Here is a 9,278-nt window from a genome sequence, read left to right as displayed (position 1 = left end):
TCTCCAGCCTTATGGCCCTCCCACATTAACCTCTAGACAAGCCACCCTCCCATGGCCCCTCAACCGTAATCCCCAGAAGTAAGGGTCCTCCTGCAAATCCTTGCCAGACCCTCAGTTTCCTGTTCTTTTTGGCTTTTATAATTTTTGTACCTGGATGAAACTTCGGCCATGCCTTTAAGATGAACTGCATCCTTTAATTCAAACTCAGGAGATGCCAGCAGGCTGTGCTGCTGCTCTGACATTAATGATGACACACCTTGATGGACTTGGCTGTCGACCAATGGACTGCTTTATTTTCCCGGGTCTTAACTGACACCCGATTCTGATTGCTGCTGCTCATTCTGGAATGTCCTTTACTTTTTGAGATGGCGTGTTTGCTTTCAGTTTTCATTTTGAGTGAGAAGCTGGAGGGCCACAGCCCTGATCTCTCTCACTTATCCAATGGCCTCTGACTAAAGACCTGAAGAAAAGACCCCTCTCTCTGCACAGCCGGCATGACTGTTTCCGAGCTGACAGTTTTGTTTTGAATAGCTGAGGGAAGCCCTGTTTGAATCTGTCTCTCTTTCTGACTCTCTGTCGCTCTCACAGAAGTAAATCTCTCTCAAACACTCCAGTTATAGAACATAGAACAGTACAGCACAGAACAGGCCCTTCGGCCCTCGATGTTGTGCCGAGCAATGATCACGCTACTCAAACCCACGTATCCACACTATACCCATAACCCAACAACCCCCCCCCAACCTTACTTTTTAGGACACTACGGGCAATTTAGCATGGCCAATCCACCTAACCCGCCTATCTTTGGACTGTTGTGGGCTTTGTTTTCTCCTTAGCTGAGCTAGTAGATGTTCCAGAGAAACTGTATACCAAGAAAGATTAGAACTCCAATCTGAGAGCTAAACTGGAGTGGGGAGGAGTAATCTCAAGGGTCCAATCCAGCCACTAATTGAGCAGGGTCAGTGGCTATAAAAATTCCTCCTTGCAATCTAGTGTGGAGAACTCTGGTCTTATCTCAGCCAGATTGACAGTGATTCTGGTGGAGATGGAAACAAGTCAGAATTTAACAGACCTCAGGTGGACCATCCAAGCGAAAGGCCCAGGTTAAGACAAGTTAAAAAATACAGAGGGGATCCCACAGCATGGAGGTCTGCCTGAGGGTTCCCACCCGAAGACCCTCATTAGCCATCCAACTGTGGATTCCAACGCTGCATCCTGGAGGGACAGGCAGCTGGGAAACAAAACTTCAAAGTCCGAAACAACATTCATCTTCCATCTCTCATGAATCATTTTATTTCTCTCCTCGCCCTCCTTCTACATGTTTCCGTCTCGTGTGTGTTTAGGTAGAAGGTGGGATGGTAAAGGCAGGAGCAGATTAGCTGGCCGTTATTCTAGGATAATTATTGTATGTCTTACCTCTATTGTTGTTATAAACAGTTGTTGTGTTTGACTTACAAATCTGATGCCTGTAGGTCATTGTAAAGGCCAAGGACCTCGGAACCTGTATACAAATTATTGGTTAATTCACTTGTGCTGGGACTACAGGGCTTGTGGGACTGGAATTGACCGTGCACTGGCCCAGGGTGTCAGATCAGTACCTATTATAGCGCACACACACACACACAAACCAGTAACTGAGCAGTAGGCAGTAATATACGTGTGAAATATCACCGAGACAGTGAGAGTAAAACACACACACACAAAACTCCCTCTCTCTCTCACACATAATCCTCTCCATCTCCCTCTCTCACACATAATCCTCTCCATCTCCCTCTCACACATACACCTCTCCATCTCCCTCTCTCACACATATACCTCTCCATCTCCCTCTCACACATGTACCTCTCCATCTCCCTCTCTCACACATAATCCTCTCCATCTCCCTCTCTCACACATAATCCTCTCCATCTCCCTCTCTCACACATATACCTCTCCATCTCCCTCTCACACATGTACCTCTCCATCTCCCTCTCTCTCACACATATACCTCTCCATCTCCCTCTCTCACATATACCTCTCCATCTCCCTCTCTCTCACACATATACCTCTCCATCTCCCTCTCTCACATATACCTCTCCATCTCCCTCTCTCACACATATACCTCTCTATCTCCCTCTCTCACATATACCTCTCCATCTCCCTCATATATACCTCTCCATCTCCCTCTCTCACACATATACCTCTCCATCTCCCTCTCCCACACATATACCTCTCCGTCTCCCTCTCTCACACATATACCTCTCCGTCTCCCTCTCTCACACATATACCTCTCCGTCTCCCTCTCTCACACATACCTCTCCATCTCCCTCTCTCCCACATATACCTCTCCATCTCCCTCTTTCACACATATACCTCTCCATCTCCCTCACTCACACATATACCTCTCCATCTCCCTCTCTCACATATACCTCTCCATCTCCCTCTCTCACACATATACCTCTCCATCTCCCTCTCTCCCACATATACCTCTCCGTCTCCCTCTTTCACACATATACCTCTCCATCTCCCTCACTCACACATATACCTCTCCATCTCCCTCTCTCACACATATACCTCTCCATCTCCCTCTCTCACACATATACCTCTCCATCTCCCTCTCTCACACATATACCTCTCCATCTCCCTCTCTCACACATATACCTCTCCATCTCCCTCTCCCACACATATACCTCTCCATCTCCCTCTCACACATATACCTCTCCGTCTCCCTCTCTCACACATATACCTCTCTCACACATATACCTCTCCATCTCCCTCTCTCACAGCAGCAGCACATCGAAAGTGCATAGAATAGAATCATAGGAAAGTTACAGCACAGAAGGAGGCCATTCGGCCCATCTTGTCCATGCCAGCCGAAGGATACCCAGGTGCCCTTTCTATTCCCACCTTCCTGTGTGTTGGGGGAAAAAGACAGGTTTCAAACTATGAAAGCAAGAACCAAGTGTATCAAATAAAAAATGGGAGAAAAGGAGCCACTCGATATCAAAGAAGCCCAGAGTCACAGATGGTGAATTGACCATTACAGGTGCAACAACCATTACTGACCCACTCCTTTACCGGACACACAAGCGGTGAAAATGAAGGTGGACGCTGGAGCAACAGTTTCGTTGGGGCCAGAAACTGTTTACCAAGAGAAACTGTCAACAGATCAGAACATGAATAATTGCAAACATAGGAACAATCAAGACAGGATAATTTTAGAACCAGACGCTTAAGGAACTAGTGCCTCCAGTTCAAATACTGGATCAATCCACTAACAAGTTAGTAAAGGATTATAAATCAAGGTGGAAATGAGGATAAGGCCATGTAAATATGAAGGGATAACAGTTCAGAGTGGACACCTTCAGGTGTGAGAGGTCAATGACAGACTGAGAATATGGTTGATGGGAAGCTCAAAAGGAGCAAGTCAGCCAAACCTATAAATTTAAGATCGGGAGCTTCACACACTTTATGGAATGTATTAGATCAGATCAGGAATAGATTTAGACATCAGGAATTCCATCGGAACACACTCCATAACTAATTTATGCCAGTTTTTAATTGAAGGATATTTGTCACCAATCCAGGAATGGAGGATATAAGAACATAAGAACTAGGAGCAGGAGTAGGCCATCTGGCCCCTCGAGCCTGCTCCGCTATTCAATGAGATCATGGCTGATCTTTTGTGGACTCAGCTCCACTTTCCGGCCCAAACACCATAACCCTTTTTTCCTTTATTCTGCAAAAAACTAACTATCTTTACCTTAAAAACATTTAATGAAGGAGCCTCTACTGCTTCACTGGGCAAGGAATTCCATAGATTCACAACCCTTTGGGTGAAGACGTTCCTCCTATATGTTTGCAAGCTGCAGAAATCAGGATATTATACAATCTTTTTTCACTGATTCCTATCTACAAGATGCAGAATTAGGAGCAAAGGATTAAACTCTAAGGATCTTCTCTAGCTCTCTGACTACATCAGACCAATAGGATTGGATCTTAAACTGATCCAAAACCGGAAGAATGTGTTACACACTGAACTATGTGTACATTTGTATTTGTATTTTTTATTGTTATAAAATCAAAAATGCCTTAATAAAGTATTTTAAAAAGACAGTTCCAAAAGCAGTGAACAAAATCACCCTCGACGACCAGGCTCTTTAGGCACCTAGGGGATATATCAGGATCAAATCTGTGCCTAAGACTAGGTGTAATAGGAGTGCGGTGTAATATCTTGAACGGAGTCTCCCTCATTTTATTACTGAAATGCTGCCGTGATAATTGCCCCATGTCACCTCATCAATGCTCCTCACCAAGCCTTTTTACAGTACACAATAAATGAGTACACAATAAACGAACACAGATTCTCCCGAAATGCAATTGGGAGGTTTGCTGGATTCAGACTTTGCAGTCAATGTTTCAGAATCTTCCATCGCCATTCCTGGATAAATCCCAGCTGCAGGGCTGAACCACCAGAGGCTTGACACAGTGGTTGGTGTACACTTATGTTTGGAGGGTTATGTCCTGGGGGAGGGGGTGTCAGGAATTGTGGTCTGGACACTGCGGGGTCAGGAACATAAGGAAACCATTTATCATACAATGGGTGTGATTTCCTCTACATCCCCCCCTCCCCCCGTGCCCGCACCTGCCCCTCACCTTTTTGGGCAGTGGAGGTGACTTGCCATTGGCTACCGCCGGGATGTTCTGGTCCCCCTAAAATCTAAGGTGTTTTGCATGTCTTGCCTGCCTGCCACCTCTGTGATTTGTCGCCTTAGACGTGACCAGAAAATCCAGCCCATTATGTCTGACTAACTCAATTGCAATACTTGATAAGGTAACAGACCAATTTAGCGTGGCGGATGTTGTATATATGGACTGCCAGAAGGAAATTGAAAAAGTGCCACATAGGAGGCTTGCTGGGAAGATGATGGCCAATGGAATTAAGGGGAATGTGGTGATATGGATATAAAATTGGCTGAATGACGGAATGCAGGGCATGGTTGTGAACGTGTGGTAAGCATTTGCTCGGTTTGGCTGATAGTGCGAAAACCTATGGGATGTTGTTTTGGGTAAAGTGTATTCCTGGAGTTCAGGGAAGCGGGTAGATTTGGATTGGGGGGTGTAATTTAAGTATACTGTCTGAGTACACATTGTTGTAATTAATTGTAGAAACTGTTCTTCACTGTTGCCTTTCTTGTGCATTTTAGGGTTTAATAAACGTTTCATTATTTAAATAATTTACAAGACTGACCCCTTTCCTCACCAGGTTTCACATCTTTTCTTCCCCAAATCTGAAAAATAAATTGTTAAGGACTGGCATTCCAAGTTTCCTGTCTGGGATTTGGGATTCCCTTGCATTGAACCTTTGTGGGGTTCATAACAATAATGAACAGCTTCAGAATGGCAGCATGGAGCAGAAACATGGACAATGGAATTCAGGGTGGGGGAATGTGAAGTAACGTAGTCCTGGAGGATTAATAGGGAAAGGCGGTATGCTATAATTAGCAGGATTTTATCAAGTTGAGAGACATTGGTGTCTACATACACCAATCTTTAAAAGTTGACAGGTCAGCCCAATAAGTGGTTGGAGAAAGAACGGGTTACTTGGTTTCATAAGAGACGCATGACAAAAGCAATTAGTTCTGAGGAAACGTGCGGTGAGACTTCGCCTTAAACTGTGCTGGGAGATTCATTCGTGGACTCCATCGAAAGTTCCCTCTGACAGGCAAATAATTACAAGACATATCAGGTTGATCTATAAGTGGTGATGTTTAAATATATACATGGTGAGTGATGATCCTGTAACCGAGGTAATAAATACCAGGCCGGGTTAACAGTTTCAGTAAATTAGCTCAGCAAGCTGTGATACAGGACTGGAAGCTGAATCCTAAAATTACCTCAGTTGCCTCCCGGGACACAGTTGCTCCAAAACATTTTGGATATTTTCTGCTCTTTGATGACAACAGCGGGAGTTACAGATGTGGTGGTCAGCAGTGTATCATTGCTGGAATGTTCTAGCCTTTAATCAGCAGCCCAGTGCCTCCCTAGCTCCTGCAGCGAATGGGGAGATGGTGTTTGAATCTGACTCCCAGCCGTCTCTGTGGGAAAAGGGGTTTAAGTGGGATGGAGATATGTGTGTGTCACAGGGAGCGTGGGGCCAGGGATACAGAACACCGTTACTTTGCACTTGATTTCTTGGATCTGTGCAGAGAAGACACCAGTTGTGTGTGTACAGGAAATTGAGTTTCAAGGATTTTGTACAATGCAATAAAATTGTCTGTGACAAGCTTCCAGCTCTGCGTTTCCAGATCGTTCTACAGCTTGTTTAATTTTCCCACACGTGAGCAAGACTTGTAAACAGACTAACACAAACAAACAGAGAGCACGTGAACACCACACAATGTGGAGGAAGCCATTGTGTGGCCAGGCGCAGTAGTATCAATGTAAAATAGTCACACAGTCTGAGACACACATATGGACACACAGATAGACAGACACACAGATAGACAGACACACAGATAGACAGACACACAGATAGACAGACACACAGATAGACAGACACACAGAGAGACAGACACACAGAGAGACAGACACACAGATAGACAGACACACAGAGAGACAGACACACAGATAGACAGACACACAGATAGACAGACACACAGATAGACAGACACACAGATAGACAGACACACAGATAGACAGACACACAGATAGACAGACACACAGATAGACAGACACACACATCTCAGCCTTTTCCAGACAAAAACTGGTGGGGTTTCCAGCTATCTGCTGCTCTCCTTCTAGATGGTAGTGGCCGTGTGTTGGGAAGGTGCTTTCTAAGGAACCTTGGTGAGTTGCTGCAGTGAATCTTGTAGATGGTACACACGGCTGCTCCAGTTCGTCGGTGGTGGGGGGTTTGAATGTTTGTGGAAGGGGAGCAATCAAGCGGGGCTGCTTTGTCCTGGATGGTGTTGAGCTCCTTGAGTGTTGTTGGAGCTGCACTCATCCAGGCAAGTGGAGAGTATTCCATCACACTCCTGACTTGTACCTTGTAGATGGTGGACAGGCTTTGGGGGTGGTCAGGAGGTGGGTTACAAATCACAGGTTCCCAGCCTTTGACCTTCCCTGGTAGCCACAGTATTAATGTGACTGGGTCCAGTTCAGTTTCTGATCAATGGTAACCCCCAGGATGTTGAGTGTGGGGGATTCAGCAATGGCAATGCCATTGAATGTCAAGGGATGATCGTTTGATCCACTCCTGTAGGAGATGGTCATTGCCTGGCACTTGTGTGGCGCGAATGTAACTTGCCACTCGTCAGCCCCAAGCCTGGATACTGCCCGGGTTTTGCTGCATTTGGACAGGGACTGATTCATTATCTGAGGAGTCGTGAATGGTGCTGAACATTGTGCAGTCATCCGCAAACATCCCCACTTCTGACCTTATGATGGAAGGGAGGTGACCAGGTCCGTCTGAGGAAGGAGTTGGTGGGGCAGGTTTTCCATTCAGGGCTCGACGCGAAGAACCGGGGGGGGGTGGCGATCCTGGTGGGGAAGAGGGTGGCGTTTGAGGCGGTGGCTGATAGTGGCGGCAGATATGTGATGGTGAGCGGTAAGCTGCAGGGGGAGAGGGTGGTGTTGGTAAATGTGTACGCCCCAAATTGGGATGATGCTGGTTTCAAGAGGCGTATGTTGGGCCGCATTCCTGACCTGGAGGTGGGGGGCCTGATCATGGGGGGGGGGTGGGGACTTCAATACGGTGCTGGATCCCCTACTGGATCGTTCTAGTTCAAGGACAGGCAGGAGGCCGGCGGCGGCCAAGGTGTTGAGGGGGTTTATGGACCAGATGGGAGGAGTGGATCCCTGGAGGTTTGGGAGGCCGAGGGCTCAGGAGTACTCTTTTTTCTCCCATGTGCACAGGGCTTATTCCCATATTGATTTCTTTATCCTGGATAGGGGATTGGTCCCGAGGGTGGAGGAGGCTTCACAGCTCCAGGGTCCCAGGTTCGATTCCCGGCTGGGTCACTGTCTGTGCGGAGTCTGCACGTCCTCCCCGTTTGCGTGGGTTTCCTCCGGGTGCTCCGGTTTCCTCCCACAGTCCAAAGATGTGCGGGTTAGGTGGATTGGCCATGCTAAATTGCCCGCAGTGTCCTAATAAAAGTAAGGTTAAGGGGGGGGGTTGTTGGGTTACGGGTATAGGGTGGATATGTGGGTTTGAGTAGGGTGATCATGGCTCGGCACAACATTGAGGGCCGAAGGGCCTGTTCTGTGCTGTACTGTTCTATGTTCTAAGGAGAACAAAAGAACAAAAAAAATTACAGCACAGGAACAGGCCCTTCGGCCCTCCCAGCCTGCGCCGATCCAGATCCTTTATCTAAACCTGTCTCCTATTTTCCAAGGTCTACTTCCCTTTGTTCCCGCCCATTCATATACCTGTCTAGATGCCTCTAAAATGATGCTATCGTGCCCGCCTCTACCACCTCCGCCGGTAAAGTGTTCCAGGCACCCACCACCCTCTGCGTAAAAAACTTTCCACGCACATCTCCCTTAATCTTTCCCCCTCTCACCTTGAAATCGTGACCTCTTGTAACTGACACCCTCACTCTTGGGAAAAGCTTTTGCTATCCACCTGTCCATACCTCATAATTTTGTAGACCTCAATCAGGTCCCCCCTCAACTCCCCTCGACTTGTCCCCCTCGACCCGAGGGGTTTACTCGGCCATTTCAGACGGGCAGTTAAGAGTCAGTCACATTGCTGTGGGACTGGAGTCACATGTAGGCCGGCAGATTTCCTTCTGTGAAAAGGCATTAGGGAACCAGATGGGTTTTTAATAATCGTTGTTTAATGACAACAGTCACTGCAGGACTTTTAATTCAAATATCGCTGTCATGGTGGAATTGGATTGAAATATGACGCCTGGGCGTTTGGCCATGACGGAGGGAGGAGCCACATTCTGCAGCCCCCCCCCCCCCCCTCACCTGGTTGCCGGGGGATTCGATGTGCTCCTGCATAATTAATGAGTCGCAACGCGCCGGATTTTACCCATTCTCGGGCGAGAACTTCCCCGGCTTTCGCTCGTTCGCCAACCCAGTTTCCGTGTCACCCCCGACGGCCGACTCCCGTGCAACCTCCTCCCGGCCTTCCCCGCCAAATTCCCTTCCTGTTTGTCAAGGTGCTTCTTTCCCAGACACCTCCCGTGCGCAGGAATGTGAAAACACTCCCACCCTCCTCGCAGCGGAGGCCGGAGGGATGGACGGACTCTGCCTGAGCTCCTGGTCAGCAATGCACGGACTGCCTCCTCGCA

The sequence above is a fragment of the Scyliorhinus canicula genome, chromosome 25, assembly GCF_902713615.1.
Source record: "Scyliorhinus canicula chromosome 25, sScyCan1.1, whole genome shotgun sequence".
NCBI lineage: Eukaryota > Metazoa > Chordata > Chondrichthyes > Carcharhiniformes > Scyliorhinidae > Scyliorhinus > Scyliorhinus canicula.
This window is presented reverse-complemented; position numbering follows the sequence as displayed.